Raw genomic sequence first — 10,681 nt, forward strand, 5'->3', positions numbered from 1 at the left:
AACCATTTAAATTTACTTTAGTGCGGAGATATTTCCAGAGCCCTATCGTAGGATCTAAAGTTGAAATCTAGAGACGTCATATATTGGGCCATCTCATCGAGCCGCTCCTAGGATTAACATGGAACCTTGTACGGTGCAACATAAAACAACTTAACGTGCCAACGTGACTCTCTTTGGTACAGAATAAATCACATGTTTCTCGATTAATCCTAACCATAAATTTTAGATCTAATTGTCCTAATTATTATGATGATGTGGGTTAACGTGGAGGCATTAACGGTGCCTCCAATTAGTAAATATAAGATTTATGATGGTTATTCTTTGTAATCTAGCTTTTGCATTTGGTTTATGGAAATGCTAAAATAAGAAAGCTAGAAGAGTTTATGTTTCTCATCTCACTTTTATTTTAGTGCTGGAATCAGCCTTTGGGATTATTTTGTCCTCCAAAAGATATATGAGGCAATCAAGTTTTTTTCCTGGCAGAGGTAACGACATCTGTGTGTTCGATCTTTTGGCATGTAGTGTGGCACCTAGGACCTGGATATCAATGGCGACGAGGAGCAGGTGTTGGCCGTCGCTTGTCTGGTAGTGAGACACATGTGTCTTGTACAAATGTAAATGCCTCCTTCCTCGCTCTGCATTCATGTTGGTTTTTCTTCCTGAATCATTTTCCTATCAATGTTATTTTGGCACCACCAAAATGCTCACCTAGCATTTTCTATGAAGTTCTAAATGTGTTTTACCTTGGGGGTACAGGGATGTTGAACTCGCTAGCTAGAAGCATTTGGGTAGGTTGGTGCCTAAGGATCCCTGTTGAACACAAAAGTATCCAAAGATAATTAGAGTGAGAACCTATCAATTTTGTTGCTTCATTATCATTATACATGCCCACTTGAAATATTGTGATATATCAAGGTGTCCTTTTCAGTTTAACTTTATATGTCCACTTAATTTATATTTTTGGTATTTATCAGACCATAAGTCTGTAGTGCAACCAACATCTTGGTGATAAAAGGCCCAAATTATAATTAAGACATACTTTTGTTGTCTGTGGCACTAGGCATTGAGGAAAAACAGCCTACAGTTTCTAATGGTGTACCAGTTAACATTGTTTAAGTTTTTTGGGAACAAAAACATGGCCACCATCATGACAAACCTGGGTGTAAGGCAAATTAGTAATACTAAAGCTGGTTTTTAAAAGACAAGTTTGTCTCTTTTTTGGAATACTGTGCAGTTTTATGAACACACCCAGGAACAAGAAAATGAGTGATCTGTTAATTTATTTTACTGCAGTAGCCTAAATATCTTTTTACAATATTCAGCAAGCATGTCCATGCTAAATTGGAAATTTGCTCCATAATACCTCGAACTCTCATTTCGGATAAAAATTAAATCCGAGATGTGCGTAAATACTCACTATAGCCTTCTTCGGATGTTTACTGTTTGCTTTGGTGTACACTCAGAAATTTAGGCTTCATCTCATACGGTTAATAGGCACATTACTGGTTATTCTGTTTTAGGGAAGTCTATGTTGAAATGTTTCAACGTAAAGTACAATACATCAATCATAGTTTTTAATGTTCTCTGCATTAATTTATGTTTCTTGCAATATTGTTGGATTTTTCCCTTATGAACATAATACAAGTGCCTTGAAGTCTTTGACAGCTATTCATGGAAGGTTGCGAAAGTGGTGAGATTGCTTGGTCAAGAGTACTATCTCATCAGGCTCCTTGGATCCTCCCAAGAATTGAGGGTACACACATCCAATCTTAGGACAAGGCCCGCAGCTTTGGCATGACAACATTTGGGTTGCTATTCCAAAGGTACAACTCATACCTTCAAATTATCAACGAAGCTGTCTGGTGGCTTATTGAGTTCGTGTGGTTGTGTTATATGGCTGCAAGTGGCCTATTGGATTTGGTGGTGTGACAAATGCGAGCTCCACCAGCTTTGGTTGATTTTTTTCATTGCATCCAGTACTATTATACCTGCTCCTTTTCTTGCTTATGATCATGTATATAACATTCGTTTCTGGGAAATTGAGTAGTGAAGAAGGCTTGCTTTTCTATCTAAAAGAGCAACCAAAATGACCATTTACCTTTTCTATAAGGGGTTATGCAGCAGATGCTTTCACTATACTGATTTCACTTCTCATATAGGTTCCTTTTTCTGGTTCTTTTTCAGAGTATATCAGTCTAGAATAATGATGCTTAGAAAGTTCAGGTTTCGGTGTTTTCTAAATGATGTTCTATTTCTGCTAGATAGAATACCATGTAACATGATGTAATATGATATATATCGTCATATCCACCGAATGCTTTCCTAAATGTTTTTTCTATCATAACAAACTGCAGGCCTAATAGCTGGAACCTGGTTGGTTATATATAGTTTCTACACATCACATGGGTCCTATCAATGTCCCTGCAATTTAGGCTGTAGGTTTAGCAGAGATCTGTGTGCTAGGAGTCGATTTTTCATTTGGTTCCGTTTCAGATAATTTAGGTTGTTTATATTATCTATGAAAAGAAAATGCACTTAGAGCTTTGTGTGGAGCTGCTGGTATCATCTCCAAGTCTGACTTTTCTTATTGGCTTTTCTGAATACACATTGCTTTCTAAGAAATGTATTACTGTTTTGTTTGTGGTCAGTTCATAATATGGCCTGCTACCATTATTCTATAAGAAACATATCTTTTTTGGAGCATGCTATGTTTACACAGTATGTAGCTCATTCACCAAATTTATAGTTACACACATTCTTACGTGTCTAAAGGTCTTTTTAAACCCAAATCTCTAGCAAATATCCTCATCTCCGTGTTGTCTTCAAGACACAGCCCCATGTTACTTTGCAGCTACCCATGACCATAGTTTGTCATTTTTGCCTCTCCTCAGGATCTCGTGAGGACTGATCTCTGCCCTGCGGAGGCTGTAGTATTTGTTCTGAGTGGTTACAGGTGACATTTATATACATTCTTAATACTTGATTTCAGGATTCTTAATCATCATTCAGACTTATTCGGGCGAAATCCGCTCATTTTGTGTGCAAGGTGATGATTTATCTGTAGCAGGATGAAGAATATTTTCTGTTCAATTCTGCCTTGTTTAGTTAGTTTATGTTGCGGTTTCTTTTGGTGTGTAACTGGTTTTCGTGGTTCAGTTAATAGTCTCGGTCAGTTTCGTTTTTCAAACGATTGCTACTCTGATTTATTTACTATCCATGGTAGGCCACAGCTGGTGGTGAAGGTAAAATTGTAGTTTCGTAAGTGGATTTTCCAGTTATATGTCACAGCAGTATTCTTCGCTAGAATAAGTCGTAGGTCTCATATAATCCAAGCAGTCAATTGGTTTGTTGCGATGATTGTAGTGGCTCATATTATTTTGAAATTGAATCTTTCTGGTACAATGTTCAGTCTTTTCTAAATGTTGTTTTACTATGCTACGACATAAATAAAGCATGGTTGTGTATTTTTGATAATTAGTGTTGGAGTTAAGAACACATTTTTTAAATGCTACACCTATTGTTCCTAAACTATACCATGTATCTTTTGTGTGGAGATTTTGCACTCTGCTTACAATTTGTGCAATTTGTTCCTAAACTATACCAGTATATTAATGATTCACATAGGATGATTTTTCAAGCTTTCATAACTCAAATAGTATTTGTACTGTATCTCTTTCCACCTAAATTAAGAGCATACCATTTGCATAACTCAAATATTCTAATTCACATAGAAGGATCTTGCTCACCTTCTCGGTATAAACTTGTCTCTCTATCTTCCTCACCATTGTTGTATGGAGGGGAGGAGCATCCTGCTACTGTTTCAATTGGGTAAAAAAACATGATATTATGTTGCTGGCCCTATTTATGTTCTTGGATTAAACAAAAGAGGAAGCGTTTTTGTATTCAGATTTGGATTGGCTTTGGTGCTGTTAGGTGGAACTTATGGACTACCAGAAATAAGTTCATTTTGTAGAAGATATGTCTTAAGAATCCTACTGATGCTATCTATCCAATATTATTTTTTCTGAAGCAATGGGCGGTTTTATGGAGCAAGAAGTATCGGTTGATATTCCAGGGGTGGTGGAGCGTTCAAAGAAGATTGTCTCTAGATTGAAAAGGTGTGTCTTTTAACTGTTTGAATGTCCTATGTATTCTGAACTTGGGGGTTTTGGTCTGGGAGTGGTGTTTGACAGTGTGTTAGAGACCTTTTATTTCTTCCTGATGCTCTTCATTTGTAAAAGCTGGTGTTCTCAGCTTTTGTAAGACTGTCCCCTTTCTTATAAAGCAGGGTTAAATGCCTTTGATCGAAAAATAGCTGACTAGGGGATATGAGTGAGTGACTAAGACCACTTGGCGTGCAAGTGAAAACTTGATAAGTTTACCAGCCAAAGCTGCCATGAACATATAGAACTGGACATGTTCATTCTGTTATTTTGACAAGCAATATTGTTTAGCAGTGCTGCACAGTTTTTTTTTCGAAAGCTCCACCATAAACCATATGCAACTCAATCTGTCCATTCCAAAGTTACTCTCTCAATCTATTTGAAAGTGTGCAATTTTTTATATTCGTACTTCTCTGATCACACATGCTTCGAAAGTCTACAATTTTTTTATATATTCATCACTTCTTTGATCATACATGATTCCTAATCTCAATATATGGCATTCGAACCATTTCTGCCTTTTCACATCCTGACTGATTCCTTCCATTTAGACCCTGCAAACAACGAGCCTTGATCTACTATTTGTCAACGCTTTCTCATCGTTGGCAACTTGTGGTTTATGCTGGATCTGAGAAAATAGATACCAAGGGACTGGCAAGATTATATACATGAACTGGGTGTAGCCATGGCAAATTGTGAGGTACATATTACGTAACGCACTTCTTTTCAGTTTTCCTTTCTTAAGAATAATTACCATTATTTATACCACATTTATAGTGAGGAGGTTTATCTTCATGGAAGCCCGGGATACATATAGATCAGCGCATTATTGATACATAATTCGGTTCACTGAACTGAGGTCCAGCAAGTCGCACCTCCTCCAGAAAATGGTCCTTCTTTAGGCTGAATGCATAACCCTTCAGTATTCTTCTTACATTACATGCATTGGAAGTAACACTCCTCTGAAGTCTGAAGTAAACAATTTAAATCCTTAGAATTAATAGAGTAATCTAAATCGTGCATGCAGATTGCCTAATACCATTTATTGTTCATCAAACAAGAAGTTGTAGGATTATGGTATGAGAGGTGACTGCCGATCAAGCCAACGACCATGGAGACACATATATTTAGCAAATCCAAAGTACGCTTCACAAAGCAAAAAATGTAAATTTTATATTTACCTTTTACGTGTAATCATACAATTGATATACACAAAATTGTTTTTTGAAGAGGCCAATGGCTAATTCTAACACCTTAGGGAGATAATAATGCGGAGAAATTTGATGCTTCCACCCTCCACATCGTATCTCTGAAAGAATCTATAACAATACTGTTTGTACTTATTACCCTTCCAATGTATGAACTTCAGATTCTAATTATACAATATTTGCATATGAACTCTCTCATTAATTATAATAACACATGAATTATTTCACGCATGCCAACATTTAAAAGTACTCCATTATCCCATTGGTATATCAATATCCACATTCCAGAAATGACAGCCATCTGACGGAGGTATATCATGCTTTCTGGCACAATTAAAAGATCGGCGTATCTGATCTACATTCGTCCAGACCTTGCAACTTAAGAAGGTTAGAGATTTAGCTTCGGAGAACAGTATGAGAAATATGTTGCTTCCTAATTAGGAAGGTTGTGCCAGAAGAATACATTCATCTACTAGCTATAATTTCTTCAGACTTTTGTATATGTAACAATTATGTATGTATGGCAGTGCGATTTGCTCTAGCTTAAGACTACCACTGATGTGTATTTCCCGGTTCTCTCCAATATAACCTTTATGTATGTAGGAGCAATGTTCTTTGCTCTTACTAAGACTACCATTGGTATGTATTTCTGTGTGTCAAAGATGCATGTTTTCCATCGATATAGGTGGATTTGAGCATCTGCTTAAATAGTTGGTGAATCCACCGCTGTCGATTTGCTGATGACATATCATCGATCTTTTATTACTCCTAATAGTTAGAGTAGATGTCATATCATGTCATACAGTTTCATGTGCTTTATCCTAATTTCATCATAACAATATCATTTTGTAAAACCTAAGCAATGTTTAATCATATTGGTAGTTAACTTTTATATCGTTGTTACACAAATGAACATCGGCACAAATTGCACGGGATCGTGCGCCAAGGCGCACTTTTAAATCTTTTATATTGGCCAAAGCAAAAAAATGGCTGCTCAATTTATGTGCCTTGTTTCTTGCTGCACATGATTACAAAATTTGCTAGCATGCTATCAATGTCTGTACTGTGTTATACTGCTTGAAATCTCTGTTCGTCCTATCTGATGCTCTCCATTTTATTTTTCATACAACTAGACAAGACTACGAATGGTGAAGGATTTTGTGTTGCGATGAACTTCTGTGATTCCCCAACATCAATCACACCACTTGCAAGAGTCTCTTTCAGCAACTGCGAACCAAAGTCTCTTGTCATTGATGGTGCGTTTCTTGTGTGCCTCCAGTGTCCACTTATGTCCACTTAGTCAGTAACAGAACAACATGGAAGATGCCTCCATTTTTCTCTCCTTATTTTTTGGCTCTTTTTACAGGAGATGTAAAAGAGTTGTAGGACTTTCGGAGTTTGATAAAGATTACATTCTTAATTCAGTTTGCCAAGTGTTCTTTTTTTTTTTACCTTTGTACTGCTATGTTTTGTGACCTAGAGATATGGTCAGTCTAGAGTTTCTCCGCTGTATTCAAGAGTAGTTTGGACGAGATAAGAAGTGTAAACTTGAGGAACATGGATACATACATCACACTGGGATAAGCTGTTCTTATTAGTCTTTGCCTATTGTGATGTTGAGCTTTTACTTCATTCAGAGGCTACTTCTGTCAGAATGTGAGACTTAGATGGTGTCAATCAGATTGAGTTTCATGTTATGTTATATCCAAGTGAAATATTGTTGCTGATTTACAATACTCTGCTCTTATTGCAATATTGCTATTATATTTGTTTTACCTGTAACATTTCTTTGTGGTGTCACCAAAGACTCCAATTATCATTCAATTTCAGCTATTTACCTCAAGATATAACAAGCACTCACTTGGATAATCACAATTATTGGAGTCACTCAAATGTTTTGGACCCTGAATGTCTTTTTGTACCACAGAAAATAAAAAAATTAAGGTTAGTTTTGTAAATCTTTCTAACACATACTTAGAAAGTATTGCATTTTGTACTCGTGAGAAACAGATTGTGACTTCTGTTATGTAAACCTACACATGTATGCATATGGTTCCATTGTACCACAGAATGGTTAGTTCCGTGCTTAACTTCACGAGCTAATGACTTTGCACCGGTTAATTCAAATTTACAAATGCTATTTGTTTTCCCAACTTATTTTTATCATTGTTATACAAAATGTAAATAAACACGGATTTCACGGGATCGTGCGCCAAGGCGCACATCTAAATCTAGTAATCTATACCGAGCCCCAGCGCTACGACGCCGTTGCAGTCGTCTGCACTGCCTGCCAACTCCAGACAGGTAACGCTGTTGCATCCTTTTGCCTCCCTAATCCACGTCTAGCATATACGTAGTAATGATTTGGTGCTGTTTTTCAAGCGGTACTCTCTCTCTTAATTGCTGGCAGGCACACGACCGGCACTAGCTGAACATGGTGCTGATGTCGTATTGCAGGTGTATAAATTCCCAACCATTTTAGTCGCTCAAATTTAGCAATCAACGATACGTAGTAGCAGTGCCATGTTAGTCAATCTACTTTTCAGAGGTGAGTTTACTTAATTCTCTTATGTAATTATTGTCGACAAAAGTACTTGCAGGTCCTAATGTTAAGCTTGATCTACATACGTGCATATCATACATTCAGATTCTAATGACCACGATGGCCATCGCGGTAGGATTGAGCTGGACGGACAAGCAGCTGGATGCATGCTCCGCGGCGACATGCATAACCACGACGACCATCTCAGTAAGATTGACAGGCAAGCAGCCGAATGCATGCTTCACGCATTTACCCATTCATCTTATTCATTTTTTACAGTCCTAAGATTGAAGGTGCTTTTTTGCATGGAAGAATGGTTTCCCAAACATTGGCGCTTGAATCTCTTCTTTAGTTAATTTCCTACTTCCTATTCGGTACCAAGCAAACAGATGTACGTATGAGGTATTTTATCTTGATCTTAAACAAGTCAAATTTTCACTGTCATGTATTTTCTGAATCATTTTTTTTGCTGAACCTATTGCATTACTAGATTAATTAGCATTGCATTCTATCATACACAAGCCACAAGACATGAATGTACCGGATGTATATTCTAACACATCTAGGAAATCTGAAAAGAGCTATACTCTACCGGTTTTACGAAATGATCAGCAGTTCACCATGTCGCGGCACATAAGAAATGAGGACATTGATATTTTATTGTTTAGAGAACCGTGACGCCAGAGGTAATGAATCAGCATGAACGCAAAGAAGTTGCGGATGTATATTCTAACACATCTAGGAAATCTGAAAAGAGCTATACTCTACCGGTTTTACAAAATGAACAGCAGTTCACCATGTCGCGGCACATAAGAAATGAGGACATGGATATTTTATTGTTTAGAGAACCGTGACGCCGGAGGTAATGAATCAGCATGAACGCGAAGAAGTTGGGGCTCAGGGCTAGCTGGCTGCTGGGTACCGGCCACAATGTTTAGGCTGAGTCAGTGCTACTACGTGTCAAAATAAAACTGAAAATGCAACAGAGAAATATTTATTTTTAAGTCTAAAAAAATTAATCAGTATATCTTCAACAAATGATAACTTCATATATGCCGAACCATCATATCATATAGTGAGTATAGTGTTGATTAGAAAACAGTGGTCTTTTTCACACAAATAATTAGTCACACTTACACAATTACATTATGAAGGAATAATTTCTTTCGTCTAATATAAACATATGTGATATAATATGCAAATATAAAATCTATCCGTGCAAATACGCGAGCAGTTTTCAATCGCATGAAGAAATCTCAGAGCCACACACCGGTTGTCTCCAAGATCACCTATCCATCTATTGGAACTTCTTGCCGATTAATATCCTGTTCCGATCTGATCCGCCAAGTTTGTTATGGATTGGGACAGGAGCATTACTCGCCCGGTTTTCCAAATCGTCACTGCTGCATGTAAGGATAGAGAAAGGCAGATCACCAAGCAGTGAACCATCGCGTCGTCGACTGGTTCGACAAGATCGACTCTTGGCAGACAAGACGATGAGCAAGGCTGCATGGGCCGCAACGAGCGGAGCAACGAATTTAGCATGTTTCGATCATGCTAATTGCTAACAGTAGCATACGCAGATTCATTGGTATGGGCACCGTTTTCCAAGAAGAGTACGTTCAGTTTTCCAATATTGTTTTATGTCAGATTAGAATGTTGGTGCTACTCGCATGGAGTCAGGAGACCAATTAACAGTTTTCACTTTTGTCTTTAACGTTCTAGATTTAGTTGCTAAAATATTTTTTCTTGATTGGTGTTGTATGAGATTATTATTTAACAATTTATTTATCCACAGATCAAATCATTATGAGATGTCTATCTCTGATAGGTAATCAGGCTTAGGTCAATACTCTACACCGTTATTGCAGGAATTTGTGGAGTGATCACGAACCTTAAAGAAATGGATATCAGTAAGATTGCCTTTGCTTTGCTTTGAACATAAAACATAAGCAGGGCCAGCAATGGAAATACTATTAATTTCCTGGAAATAAGTATGAACCAACAGTTGTTTAGAAGTATAACTGCAGTTTAGGATTTAGGTAAAATACGAGCTTATGAAATACTTTTTCTTGCTGCAGTAACGTATTTTCCCCCTGTTTTATTGAATGGCAATGACCAGCACTAGCTAGAATTTATTTTCTCGATTGGTTTTGCAGGCGAGAACACAGAACAAGCTGGGGAGGTGCTCAGCTACACACGTTACAACAAGTATTTTTCAGAAAATCAAGGAAGCTCTCGCATGTACTCTCTGGTATTAATCTTTGCAGGTCTTAAAATAATTGAGGGAGTATACTCATGTGGCAGCCTATAGGGTTACATCAAATTGGCAGATATAGAAGCATAACATACTTGCTATAGAAGTTGCAAAACACGGGTCTATTGTGCTTTCGCGATCTTCAATAGATTGATAGTTAGTCGGCGACGATGTAATGGTTAATTAGTGAAAAGTGTGCGGATAGCCACACTAACATTCGGTAGGATCATCACCCATGAAGGGCCTTGGTTGTTCATATTTTAGAGGTTGTAGTTGCATTATATTTTCCTTTTTCTTCATTCGTATCATTAGTTTTCTCTAAAAAAATCTCAGCTTTTTACCTAGGTTCAATCATGTATCTTACTCCTAGAAGTGTTTCTATGTGTTAGGAATAGCCATATGTATGTTTAATGGAAAAATAAATTTTAGTAGTGCCTTTTTATTAAAACTTTTATAGTTGTTATTTCCCTACGCAAATATTATATATAGAAACACTATTATTCAAACTCAT

General features: G+C 37.2%; 1 long non-coding RNA gene across 8 annotated transcripts; it reads left to right on the forward strand.

Annotated features, from left to right (window-relative positions):
* Window positions 1-326: 326 nt before the first annotated feature.
* LOC124650329 lies at window positions 327-6,816 on the forward strand. 8 transcript variants are annotated; one of them, XR_006986959.1, is made up of 7 exons: window positions 327-614; window positions 757-844; window positions 1,656-1,823; window positions 2,892-2,953; window positions 4,031-4,118; window positions 4,715-4,863; window positions 4,941-5,400. It is a non-coding gene; the product is annotated as an uncharacterized LOC124650329 (long non-coding RNA). The 8 variants fall into 8 exon arrangements; XR_006986960.1 differs by having other exon boundaries at window positions 1,666-1,823; XR_006986955.1 differs by having other exon boundaries at window positions 327-844.
* The last annotated feature ends 3,865 nt before the right edge of the window (window positions 6,817-10,681 follow it).

Source organism: Lolium rigidum, chromosome 4 (genome assembly GCF_022539505.1).
Source record: "Lolium rigidum isolate FL_2022 chromosome 4, APGP_CSIRO_Lrig_0.1, whole genome shotgun sequence".
In the NCBI taxonomy this organism is placed as follows: domain Eukaryota; kingdom Viridiplantae; phylum Streptophyta; class Magnoliopsida; order Poales; family Poaceae; genus Lolium; species Lolium rigidum.